The sequence below is a fragment of the Hyperolius riggenbachi genome, chromosome 2 (genome assembly GCF_040937935.1).
Source record: "Hyperolius riggenbachi isolate aHypRig1 chromosome 2, aHypRig1.pri, whole genome shotgun sequence".
Lineage (NCBI taxonomy): Eukaryota > Metazoa > Chordata > Amphibia > Anura > Hyperoliidae > Hyperolius > Hyperolius riggenbachi.
In genome coordinates, this window is record NC_090647.1 from 347,830,644 (window position 1) to 347,844,047 (window position 13,404).

The 13,404-nt window shown below is 46.8% G+C and overlaps 1 pseudogene; it reads left to right on the forward strand.

Annotated features, from left to right (window-relative positions):
* Positions 1–1,360: 1,360 nt before the first annotated feature.
* Positions 1,361–13,404, forward strand: part of LOC137545055 (uncharacterized) — a 45,063-nt pseudogene continuing 33,019 nt past the window's right edge.

Sequence of the window (13,404 nt, forward strand, 5' to 3'; positions counted from 1 at the left end):
TATTAACCTCCCTGGCGGCTTATTTATTTTGCCAGGGAGGCTGCGGGAGGGTTTTTTTTAAATTAAAAAAAAAAATATTTCATGCAGCCAACTGAAAGTTGGCTGCATGAAAGCCCACTAGAGGGCGCTCCTGAACCGTACTTTCGATCGCCTCCGGCGATCGAAAGTAACAAGATAGGCCGCAATGAGCGGCCTATCTTGTTTCGCTTTCCTCGTCGCCATGGCGACGAGCGGAGTGACGTCATGGACGTCAGTCGACGTCCTGACGTCAGAGCCGCCCGATCCAGCCCCTAGCGCCGGCCGGAACTGTTTGTTCCGGCTGCGCTGGGCTCGGGCGGCTGGGGGGACCCTCTTTCGCCGCTGCACGCGGCGGATCGCCGCGGAGCGGCGGCGATCGGGCAGCACACGCGGCTGGCAAAGTGCCGGCTGCGTGTGCTGCTTTTTGCAGAATGAAAATCGGCCCAGCAGGGCCTGAGCGGCGACCTCCGGCGGCATACCCCGAGCTCAGCTCGGGATTACCGCCAAGGAGGTTAAACAGCAGCTAGGACAGTCACAGATCATCTTCTCTTGGAGGTAGCGCATAGCTAGGGAGGATCCCAAGCAAATCGGAAATGACGTTCTCCCGCCAACCACGTTCTAATTTACACTGGTAACGTTATTTCCCTTTTATTTTTGCAACTTGTCTTGTTGTGTATCCTTGTAACTTTTATTTTGTAAATTTTTACTTTGTTTTTGTAAATCTTTTGTATATATTATTTTCTGTTTTCCATTTTTTTTTTGTCCTGGAATATTAAATCGTTATTAAGTTTGACTTCTGCTGTACTAAACTAACACTCATAGCCTAGAAGAGACTGCAGTGTAACTTGCATTACAAGTCAGTGCCTGATTGTGCCGTGCTACTGTACGATTGTACTGTGTGGGTGCGTGGCGTTCCCGTATTCGGCCTAAAGCGCAAAGCTGACCCGAATACGAAAGCGCGGATTGCGTGCTGAGCACTCGACAGCAGAGTGGACGTGTCTAGCAACAGCTAGTGGTGGCAGTGAGACGTGTTTAAGGGGTGACAGCCTTATTGTAGCTTGAATAAGGCTGCTCCCCGCTTGATCTGGTCAAACCCGCAGTCGGGAACCGTATCTGCAGGAGTGCCGCGGGGCCGGTTCATGACATAATTGGCTGGCAGTGGTGGGAACGTTTAGTACATTAGTACGCAGTTTAGCTATTCTGAGTACAAAAGGCTGGAAGCTGTTAGAAGCGACTAGCCTACAGAAGTCTACTCAGGGCAGAATCTATATACTTTTTTTCTCAAAGATACACACTTGGTATTTTGCTCCCCTCCCCCTTTTACTTTTTATTTTGCAACACGATGGCTCAGAAAGAAACCAGCTATGCAAGACAAAGCAAAGAAATACTACTCAACCTGTGTGAGCACAAAGGCATCGAGACGGCGAGCGGCCAGACTAAGGAGCAGTTAGTTCGTGCCCTCGGAGTATGATGAGGCAGAGCAAGCCCGTGCTCCAACGCCAGCGGATACAGCTCACGACACGCCAGAGGAGGAATCGCTCCCACCGCAGGATGCGAGTGGAGACGATGTCCTGGATGATCCACCGAACACGGAGCTGACATCTCTGGAAGCTGATCTACAGCTACTGAACTCGGCTGATCCTGAACTGCGCCTAAAGCTGATCCTACTGCACCAACAGGCAGAGAAGGAACAAGCTGCACAGCGACTCCAGGCTGAGAAAGAACAAGCTGCACAGCGACACCAGCTGGAGCTGGCTAAACTTCAGCAGCAGAACCGGTCTGCTGGACCCGCAGAACGCGAAGGTGAGCGAGCCCACAGAATCCCCCTGGATAAGTTCCCCACTATGAACAAGGACTCTGACATAGACACTTTCTTACAGGGGTTTGAAAGGACTTGTCGTCTGTATGGGGTGCCCCGTGAGCAGTGGGCAAGGTATCTCACACCAGGGCTGAGAGGCAAGGCCCTGGAGGAGTTTGAGAGTCTCCCCCAGGAGGAAGAAACAGGCTTTAAGGCAATTAAGAAAGCCTTCATTACGCGATACCACCTCACGCCAGAGGTGTATCGCAAATGTTTCAGGACAGTGCAGCGAGGTCCTAATGACAGTTACCTGGATCATGCTTGCAACCTGCGCACTGCCTTCCAGCAGTGGTTAAAAGGACTAGCTATTAAAACCTTTGATGCCCTGCAGGAACTGATAATAAAAGACCAGTTCCTCCACACTTGTCCTGTTGAGGTCTGGCAGTTTGTACGGGACCGAGAGCCGAAGACCGTGGATGAGGCCGCGAAAGTCGCTGATTCCTACACGTCCAATCGAGCATCTGATTTTCGGAGGACTTCTGCGCCCAGCTGGAAGAGAGAAAAGACTGCGAGACCTTCTCCTCTGAGCACCCAGCGAAGCCATGCACCGCAGCCTCCTGGAGGTAAAACAGCCACCGTTGACACTCGGAAATGTTTTGCCTGTAACAAACCCGGTCATATCAGTGCTATGTGCCCAGAAAAGAAGGAAGCCCCAAACTCTGGCGGGGCCCGAAATGCATTGTGCGCTACCAGGAATGCAGGTAGCTATGCAGAGAATCTGCAACCTGTCATGGTGGGGGATACAGTTACCACCGGCCTGAGAGACACTGGAGCAGAGGTGACTCTAGTGCACCCCCAGCTGGTGAATCCGGAGAAGTACATTCTGGGCAAGACTATGGCTGTCAAAGGAGTTGGGGGTGTCAGCCCAGCCATACCCACTGCATGGGTTCACCTGGACTGGGGTGGCGGCAGTGGAATGAGAGAAGTGGGGGTTACTGATGCCATACCCACAAACGTTTTGTTGGGTACTGCCCTGGGACGGTTAGTGGCCCGGTATGAGCCTACTCCAACCCCCCTGGAGCCTGCATCCCCAGCAGAAGTTCAGGACTCTTGCAAGGTACTGTTTGATAACTCTGTGCAAGGGGGGGGGGGTGCTGGTGAGCCTCCAGGGGCTTAGGACTGTGGCTCCAGGGGCTAAGGAACCAGCCCTAGTGAGTCTCCAGTGCCCAGGCCTGGAGGGGGACACGTTGTTACCATGAATACAGATAATGTTGATATAGTATGTGATGTGTTGCATAATGACATGTACAGTGAACGCTCCGTCTGCTGCAGTGGTTACCCGCAGTGCTCACCGGGCTGCAGCAGACGAATTGTCCACTGAAGGGGCTGATGACACTGGGTCGGGTTTTTCCACTTCAGAGCCTGGCTCTGTGGACCCAGAGGCCTCTCAGTTTGCCACCTCCCTGGTGCCTGTGGCCGACAGCGCTGAGTTCTCTGAAGCTGTACGACTTGAGAGCAGCCTGGAAGAACTCAGGGGACTGGCGGACAGGGCACCGGCTGAGGGCAACAAAGTAAGGGTGTACTGGGAGCAAGGCAGACTGTACAGAGAGGTTATTCCCTCTGAGCCGTCTGAAGTGGAGGCAGACCGGCGATTGATCCCCACAGATACAGCGAGCAGCTATTAAGAATAGCACATGAGGTGCCCCTGGCTGGTCACTTGGGGGTCCGCAAGACCAAAGCCCGTCTTGCCCACAATTTTTATTGGCCCCACATGGGGACAGATATTGCCGATTTTTGACGGTCTTGTGTCACATGTCAGCGGGTCGGCAAAGCAGGTGACACAGACAAAGCCCCACTGAGGCCCCTGCCCATCATAGAAGAGCCCTTCCAAAGGGTTGCTGTTGACATCATTGGGCCTCTTGCAATACCCAGCAGCACAGGGAAACGTTTCATTCTCACGACGGTAGATTATGCCACTCGGTTTTCCCCGCGAAATTCTCACCGATCACGGCCCGCAATTCATGTCGTGCCTAATGAAATGCCTTTGTAAGCAAATGCAGGTAGAACACATCATGGCCAGCCCTTACCACCCCCAGACAAATGGGTTATGTGAGCGGTTCAATGGTACTCTGAAACAGATGCTAAAGGTGTTAGTTGAATCGCAAGGGAGAGACTGGGAGCGCTACCTGCCCCACTTACTGTTTGCTTATCGTGAGGTGCCCCAGGCATCCACCGGGTTCTCGCCCTTTGAGCTCTTATATGGGAGAAGGGTACGCGGACCCCTCGATCTCATTCGAGAGGCCTGGGAGGGGCAGGATATGGGTCCTGGGGTCTCCATAGTAGAATATGTTCTAAAGTTCTGGGAAAAGATGGACACCCTGGTGGGGTTGGTGCGAGAGAATCTTACTCAAGCCCAGGCCACCCAGAAGCAGTGGTATGACCACGGGGCTAGGGAGAGAGTTTGAGGTAGGTCGCAAGGTGTGGGTCCTAAACCCGATGCGACAGAATAAGCTGCAGGCCGCTTAGGATGGGCCCTATACCATACATAGGAAAATTAGTGATGTGACATGTGGTAGCGCTGGATGACCGAGGTAAGCAACTGAAAACGTACCATGTCAATATGTTAAAGGAACATCGTGATAGAACCGCTTGCGCTCTCCCTGTCTGCAGTTTACTACCAGACGGTGAAGCAGAGGCCTTGGTTGACATCCTGGCTTCCACCCAGGAAACCGACTCTGTTACCGAGGTGCAGATTTACCCGGAGTTGACAGCAGAGCAGCAGGCTGGGCTATCTGATGTGCTGACCCTTTACCGTGATACCTTTACACCCGCCATGGTCTGACCAGCCTGGCTGTAGACCAGACCACTCGGCTCTGTGTAGATTATCGAAAACTAAATTCGATAACTGCTTCAGATGCTTACCCAATGCCGAGGGTCGACGAATTGTTAGATAAGCTAGCTGGCACGCAATATCTAACAATCGTAGATTTGAGTCGGGGTTACTGTCAGGTCCCTCTAACAGCTGTGGCACGGGTGAGGTCAGCCTTTATCACCCCCTCGGGTCTGTTTGATTTCAATGTGATGCCTTTTGGGATGAAAAACGCCCCAGCCACCTTCCAAAGGGTTGTAAATGGTCTCCTGGAAGGATTGGAACACTGCGCTGTCGCCTACCTAGATGACATTGACGTGTTCAGCGCCAACTGCAAAGACCACTTAGTGCAGCTGTCACAGGTTCTGGGACGCATCACTGCAGCAGGACTAACAGTCAAGCCTAGCAAGTGTCAGATAGGTATGAAACAGGTACAGTACCTGGGACATGTGGGAGGGAGAGCTTCGTCCAGATACTGGGAAGGTAGATGCCATTGTGTCCTGGCCCACCCCCCAAACGAAGAAACAGATTCAGTCCTTCCTAGGAACTGCTTAGTACTATAGAAAGTTTGTCCCCAACTACAGTGCCCTCGCCAAGCCATTGACAGACCTCACAAAAAAGAAGCTGCCCAAGCAGATTCTCTGGACGCCAGAATGTGAACAGTCATTCACAGCTCAGAAGAGGGCCCTAGCCAGCCCTCCCGTGTTGCAAGCGCCCGACTTCAGCCGACGGTTTGTAGTCCAGACGGACGCCTCAGCCTTTGGCCTAGGTGCTGTGTTAAGCCAGGTAAACCAAACTAGGGAAGAGCATCCGATTCTGTATTCAAGTCGGAAGCTGCTACCCCGGGAGGTAGCTTACGCCACCATAGAGAAGGAGTGCTTGGCAATTGTATGGGCCCTACAAAAGCTGCAGCACTATCTCTACGGTCGCGTATTCACGGTCCTCACCAACCACAACCCTCTTAGTTGGTTACTTCGGGTTTCTGGTGACAGTGGCAAATTGCTGAGATGGAGCTTAGTTCTCCAACAATATAGCTTCACTATTCAACATAGGAAGGGAAGCAGTCATGGCAATGCTGATGGGCTGTTCCGTCAAGCAGAACCCACGTTGTAGGCGCTGGCAGGATGATTTGGGTAGATCATCTGCCTGCACCAAGTTGAAGAAGGAGGTGTGAGAATATATGTGATGATGATGATATGTGCGGTAATATGCAGAACATAGCAGCCATATGGTATCGCATGGAAGCCATATATTTCATTTTTCTGCCTGTGTCATGTGTAATTAGGCTCAAAGCCAGCTGGCTTCAGGGTAATTGGACGAGCTCATGGAGTTCCTTTATGTAAATGTAAATTAACTCTGCATTGTCCAGCAGGGGAAGCCATCATTGTCTGCTGCTAATTATGAAACACTTAAGAGCAGGGAAGGCTAAATGGATTTGCTAGCCTCTGGCAAGGAGATGGCTAATTAGTCAATAGCAGTCAGGTCTTCACCTTTGATCTGCTGTCTCAGATGTGATTGTCTGTGTGTCTGGGTACAGGTAATTACATAACAACATTGCTTTGAACTCTGTGTACATGTAAACAGCTACCTGTTGGCCAAATTACAATCTGACTAATTGAGTCTGCCAAGTTCAAAGTGGACAGGAAAAGCCTTGGAATTCACATATGATAGGAGGAAGCCTCACTCCACCATCTTTTGATGTATGTACTAGACTATAGTTTTATCCAAAACTTCACAAGCTAAAACAGGAACGCTTTGTAGTTGCACGCGTTAAACAGGAAATTGGATATTTCTGGACCTGGACATTGGGGTGGCCCCGGGGCACACATTTTGCTATAAAACAGCAGCTAGGACAGTCACAGATCATCTTCTCTTGGAGGTAGCGCTTCGCTAGGGAGAATCCCGAGCGAATCGGAAACGGCATTCTCCCGCCAACCATGTTCTAATTTACGCTGGTAACGTTATTTCCCTTTTATTTTTGCAACTTGTCTTGTTGTGTATCCTTGTAACTTTTATTTTGTAACTTTTTGCTTTGTTTTTATAAATCTTTTGTAGATATTATTTTTTTCTTTGTTCCATTTTTTTGTCCTGGAATATTAAATCGTTATTTAATAAGTTTGACTTCTGCTGTACTAAACTAACACTCATAACCTAGAAGAAACTGCAGTGTAACTTGCATTACAAGTCAGTGCCTGATTGTGCCGTGCTACTGTACGATTGTACTGTGCGTGTGGGTGCGTGGCGTTCCCGTATTCAGCCTAAAGCGCAAAGCTGACCCGAGTACGAAAGCGCGGATTGCGTGCTGAGCATTCGACAGCAGAGTGGAGGTGTCTAGCAACAGTTAGTGGTGGCAGCGAGAAGTGTTTAAGGGGTGACAGCCTTATTGTAGCTTGAATAAGGCTGCTCCCCGCTTGATCTGGTCAAACCTGCAGTTGGGAACCGTATCTGCAGGCGTGCCGCGGGGCCGGTTCATGACAGTATGTAATTAGAGAGTTTAGCTTGTCTAATTTCCCCTCATCTGTGACTAAGCACAAGTTGTAATTTGATTTTTGCCACGGCAGAGAGCTCATTTGTAAACACAGGATGTTAACAATATGTCTGCTTCCATGAAAGCAAGAAGTATTCAAACTGCAGATTTATTGCAGGATTTGTATCGGCTGTTACAAAGAAATGTTTTTCTTTTAAAAGGTTATTATGCTGTTACTTATCTTTCAGAGCTGAGATGAAATTATGAGTTTAGGTCTTCTTTAATAGTCAAAATAGTATCCATCAACCCCCTGCCAGCATGTATAGTTGCTATAGAGCGCACACTGATCGGCAGCCTGCAGATTTGAATGCAGATTTGTGGGATGTGTGCCGCCGTCCTGTCTGAGCAGAGCAGCGTGTATAGTTGCTATGGTGAGCAGCTCGCGGTATATAATGTGGCGGGGTGAGGCTTGGCCGCTTTGCTCTCACCTGCTGGCTGCTGTCCAGGCCTCAACATGTGCTTCTGCTGCAGTGTCTCCATTCTTCCTCTGCCACTCTACCATGCTCAGAGCTCAGGACAAGGCACGCAGCAAGGCATCCTCTGTAATGGTCAGTTGTAGTCTTGTTGCTATGACTCATAGCGATAAGACTACGGTATAACCAACAGTTGCAGAGGATTCCTTGCTGCGTGCTGTGTCCTGAGCTCCAGGCGGGGGTTAGGGGCAGAGTACGAGTGGAGACACTGTGGATGAAGTACAGTACATGCCGAGGCACGGGCAGCAGCCAGCAGGTGAGAGCAATGCGGCCAAGCTATACATGCTGCTCTGCTCGGACAGGATGGCGGCACACAGCCCACAAATCTGCAATTACAAAGGCCATCGCCATTCAGCTCCACTCTTCCAGCGGGAAGTGGGGGTGCTCTTGGGGGTTTTCAGTTTAGTTACTTGCGTATATGACTCGAGTATAAGCAGAGACCCCCATTTTTGGGCCAAAGAACTCTGCTTATACTCGAGTATATACGGTATATTACATTTGTATTATGCTCTTAGTGATGTTGCATCGCCTCTATATAGCCTACAGTTATAGTGGCTACCATTATAGTTGCTATAGTGCTTCTCCCATTAACATGCCCTATATAGTGCCCCTGCTATTAGTGCTACGACCCTCTTCACCTCTTATATATTGCCTTTTGCTATAGTCAGCCCCCTACTAGTAGCCCATCTTATATTGCCTCCCCCTCCCCTCTACATTGTAACACACACACTATAGAGCTGCTTTTTAGAGCCCCCTTTACATTGCCCTGATTTAGCGCTCCCTGTCTCTTTTATAGATTGTCTCCCAATTGCTGGTTTGACCATGACCGTAGAAAACAGACCCAAAATTCCCCTTGCCTACATTCAGAGCTGTTTATCTGTAGAGGAACCTCGTTATCACTGTTCAAGTGCTCAGTCATCTCACCTGTGCCACACATCAGTTGTCTTGAGAGCACTGTTATGTCTACTGAAATCATTGCAATGTGTACATAGATGTTTTTCAACAGGTTTATTTGATTTCATTGACCATCTTTACTTATAAAAATAACCTATATCCAAATATAATTGATTTTAAACCTGAAGAGGAAATTAAACCCTTTTATCGATTATTGGGGATTTTGAATGGAATCCGTTTTCTCAATCTAACCTTGTGTTTCAGAAAATTCATCATTGCAGATTTAGAGTACTTTTCAATCCATCTGGTTCTCGTCTGGGATCACAACTACCCTGAGAATCTTTACTACAGTCCCCAGGAAAGTGTTGATTCCATTGAGGTAAATATCAGAATTATCCTTATCTAGATGGTGTGTGGATTATGGGTAAGTTAAATCAGACACTGCTGATACCACCAGGACCATTTGGCACTTAAAATAGGTCAGATTCACAACTTGATGAAAGGAAAATTTTCTTCTTTAATGCCCCGTTCACATCTGAAAATAGCAAAACGCTAGTGCTTCTTGCTAGCGTTTTGCGCAAGTAAGTTTACCGCGATTAGCGCGGTAAAATCACTGGACACTTCCGCGATTTCAGAGCGATCGCAGTCAGCACTTTATAAGCACTGTACCGCAATCACTTCTGAATCGCTCCACAAATGCTGCAGATAACACGTTTGCGATTGGTGCTAAGCACAAACCACCCGCGATCGGCGCCAACTGCGGCAGTGAGAACACTGCCATAGGGTAACATAGTACTAGCGCTTTAACGATTTGCGAGAATTGCCCGCTAATCGCTTAAGTATGAATGGGCCCTAAAAAACACCCCTTTCTTAGGGGTAAAAGTGAATCTAGTGGCACTAAAATTGCATATTCTAGGGGACAGAATTCTGAAGTAGTAATACATGTTCAGTCTTCAGTGGGTACCCACAGCCTCCTTACACCATGTGTCCAAGTATCTAGTTTGATGTCTGCTGCAATCCCAGCAGTTACTTGTACAATGGCAGTTCCTTTTCTTTTCAAAATGGAACTGCAGACCATACTCTCAGAATTTAAAATTCAGCTGTCCCAGAGATAGTCATGTCTTTATTGTGTTTGTAAGAATCAAACTTTGAGAAGGGAAATTTTTGGAAGTATCCCATACAAAACCTGACTACAGATGCAAGCACCTGGAGATGATGGACTCTGAATTTGAGGGAAAGTGGTCCATAGAAGAAGCAGCCATATCTTCCAACAGGAGGGAGCTCAAAGGAGAATGACTCAACCTTTGGAAAACAGATTAATTAACCAACAAGACAAGTCTTTTGTTAGGACAGTGGTACCACGGTAGCATATTTAAGCAGGGTGGCACTAACTCTGTTGGAATTCAGCTGGATGCTAAATACATTTTTCATTGGGCAGAATGTACCAGTACACAATTGGGGAGGTATGCTGTCAGACTCAGAATAATCTCTGCAGAAGTTAGTTATGCCTAACTAGTCAATTAATTTACGAGCAGCAAAAACGCTCAGGTATCTTTTCTACTTTTCTTCAAATCTCAGGGAACGGGATGGAGGATTTTACCAGAGGAGGAACTTTCTATCAGTTTATGATTTTCTCACTGTACAGCTAATCTCTCTTGGTATGAACAAAAGGTGAAAGAATGTACCTTCCATGACCTTGGTAGTCCTAGTATGGCCAAGATGGAGTCGGAATGAAATGCTAGCTGCTCTATTTGAAAATGCTCCTTGGACACTTCTTGTGTACCAAATCTCTTAAAAATTTTGAATACTAAAAGCCTATATACATTTGCTACTTTGTTCACCCAAAACAATCGTTCAAGATTTGTACAAGTTTCCTCCTGGCATGGGCCAAAAGCCCATTAACAATGATGAATGCAGGAAAATTGTGCTTGATAGTTTTTAAATACCACCACAGCCTATGGTAGCTCCATACAGCAGAACATATTATGAGCCAAACTGTGAGTTTTTATGAAAAGAGACTGTCCAAGAAGAATTATTTTGGTTGGACAATATTGCAAGTATTTATGGTTTTTAGATCTGCTACGTTTAGCATTGTGCATCCTTAGGTAGCCTGGCTGAAAATAAGGACATATTGGCCTCAATTCACTAAGCTTTATCAAACACTTTATCGAACGTTTGATAATTTACCTCGTGGGTAAAATCTAATTTTGAATTCACTAAGGTGTTATAGATTTATTGAACGTTTTATCAATAAAACATTTGACAAATCTATAACACCTTAGTGAATTCAAAATTAGATTTTACCCATGAGGTAAATTATCAAACGTTTGATAAAGTGCTTGATAAAGCTTAGTGAATTGAGGCCAATGTGTAGAGTTACTTAGACCTTATTGGCTAGTAGGAAGGAAAGTACAAGGAAAATGTATATCTTATATAGAAAAACTTCCTTCCTACTGGCCTACATGGGACTTGCTCCTTTTAGACCTACCTCAAGAACACTTTGGGCCCCTTACAGGGCTTAACTGACACACTGTTGAGTTCTTTTTAGAAGCTATCATGATAACGACGAGAATAAGTGTATTTACTTAGATATTTACTTTCAAGATTTTTAAGACAGATTTGTACTTACATGGATTTTACATAGTTACATAGTTATTTGGGTAGAAAAAAGACATACGTCCATCGAGTTCAACCAACCAATTTTTTCCCCCAAAAAAATGTGTGTGTAACCCACTGACAGTAAAAGTATCCTTACCTATTTGGATAGGATGTCATAATACAGGAAGTCAGACTCACTTTCTGTTTTGTTTCGAGAGTAAAAATAAAGGACCTCTAAATAGAGCAGGGGTCCCCAAATGTTTTGGGTCAAGGGCCAGGTCAACATACTTCAGACTGCTGGGGTGCCAGATTATACATATAATGATTTAGAAGTCTTTGCGGGCCAGACAGTGAAGCATACCCAGATGACAACCTGCAGTGGACAGCAATGTCACCTGATGTGGAATATGATTGGAAACTAGCGAATTACTGCTTTCTGGCTTCCCTGTGGATGGGTGGTGCCAGCACTGCTATTCTAGATGAGGACAACCAATATTTAAAGATGTAGCTGATTGCATTTTTAAGTAATACATTTTGTGTGTGGGGGGGCCGGTAAAAAGAAGCCTCAGGGGGCCACATTCAGCCTACGGGCCTTAAAGAGACTCTGTAACATGAAAAACATCCCCTGGGGGGTACTCACCTCGGGTGGGGGAAGCCTCGGGATCCTAATGAGGCTTCCCACGCCGTCCTCTGTCCCACGGGGGTCTCGCCGCAGCCCTCCGAACAGCCGGCGACTGTGCCGACTGTCAGTTCAATATTTACCTTTGCTGGCTCCAGCGGGGGCGCTGTGGCGACTTTCGGCACGGAAATAGACGGAAATACCCGATCTCCGTCGGGTCCGCTCTACTGCGCAGGCGCCGGAAACTTGCGCCTGCGCAGTAGAGCAGACCCGACGGCGATCGGGTATTTCTGCCTACTTCGGCGCCGACAGCCATCAGAGCGCCTGCGCAGGAGCCAGGAAGGTAAATATTGTGTCACCGCTGTACGGAGGGCTACAGCGAGACCCCCGAGGGACGCAGGACGGCGTGGGAAGCCTCATTAGGATCCTGAGGCTTCCCCCACCCGAGGTGAGTACCCCCCAGGGGCCGTTTTGTCGTTACAGTTCCTCTTTAAGGTGGCCACACACGATACAATAAAATGATCCGATTTTGCGGTAATTCGATAAAACCGAACGGATCTCCCGAAAACATCGAAAGCTTTTTTTTTCATTCGACTGAAAAATCCGCTCGGATTTCCCGTTTTCTTTCTAAAGATTGTATGGTGTGTGTTGGATTGTCAATTTATTAATATACACACCCTAGCAATTTTTTCAGAGTTTCCAATCATTTTTATGATAATTGGGGGAAAAATTGAACATACATATGTGGTACATTGGTCATATTTTTGAAATGTTGCAATCAGTCAGAAAAATTGATTGCAATTCTTAAATTGAACAGATGTTTAAAAAATTGTATGGTGTGTGGCCACCTTTAGTTTGAAGACCATTGAAATAGAGCTTCTAAATTGACGCACAATGATTTAAATTGGCTTTTTATGAAACTATCATTATTGGGAAACAGTTGCAAGTTTCATTTCCAGCCCATTCCACAAGTGCAGGGGCAGCGCCCTGACCTTTTAAAGTAGGGGTCACTACAGATCAGATGAGTAAGGTTGAGTTTTAACCCCTTCATCAAGCATTACAGAATTGACTTTACTCACGCCTTGGAGAGCAAAGTACTTCATGCTTTGGTCTTTGAAATGTCTTTGTTGTCTCTTGGCATCTGTCCTGGTAGATTAATGGGAAAACCAGTCAGTTCCCTTGTAACATATTTTCCAGTCATCTTCCATAACTGGTTCATAATTTTATCATAATGAATTTCATGTACGTGTGGGCTTTGGTGGGGAATTCAATCAATCTTCACTGGGGCTTGTTTGAAATTTCCTCTGAGCATCCTTATTGGTTCATATCAAGATTATTCAGTGGGGAATTCTTCCAACACTTATTGGGCCCAATTCAATTCACTTTTTCTCCTAAGTTTTCTCCTAGTAGATACATTTTCATCTTCCATTTAAAATTACTTTTCAGAACTCTGGCAATTGAAAAAGTACTGTCAAAATAATTTTAAGTATTTTCTTGCTTGCTGGTGGCTTAAAAGGCATTTTATTGAGAAGATGGGAAAATATCATCTAGGAGAAAATGGTAGAAAAAGAGAACTGGATCAGCCCATTGTGTGATCTTGTTCTTAAA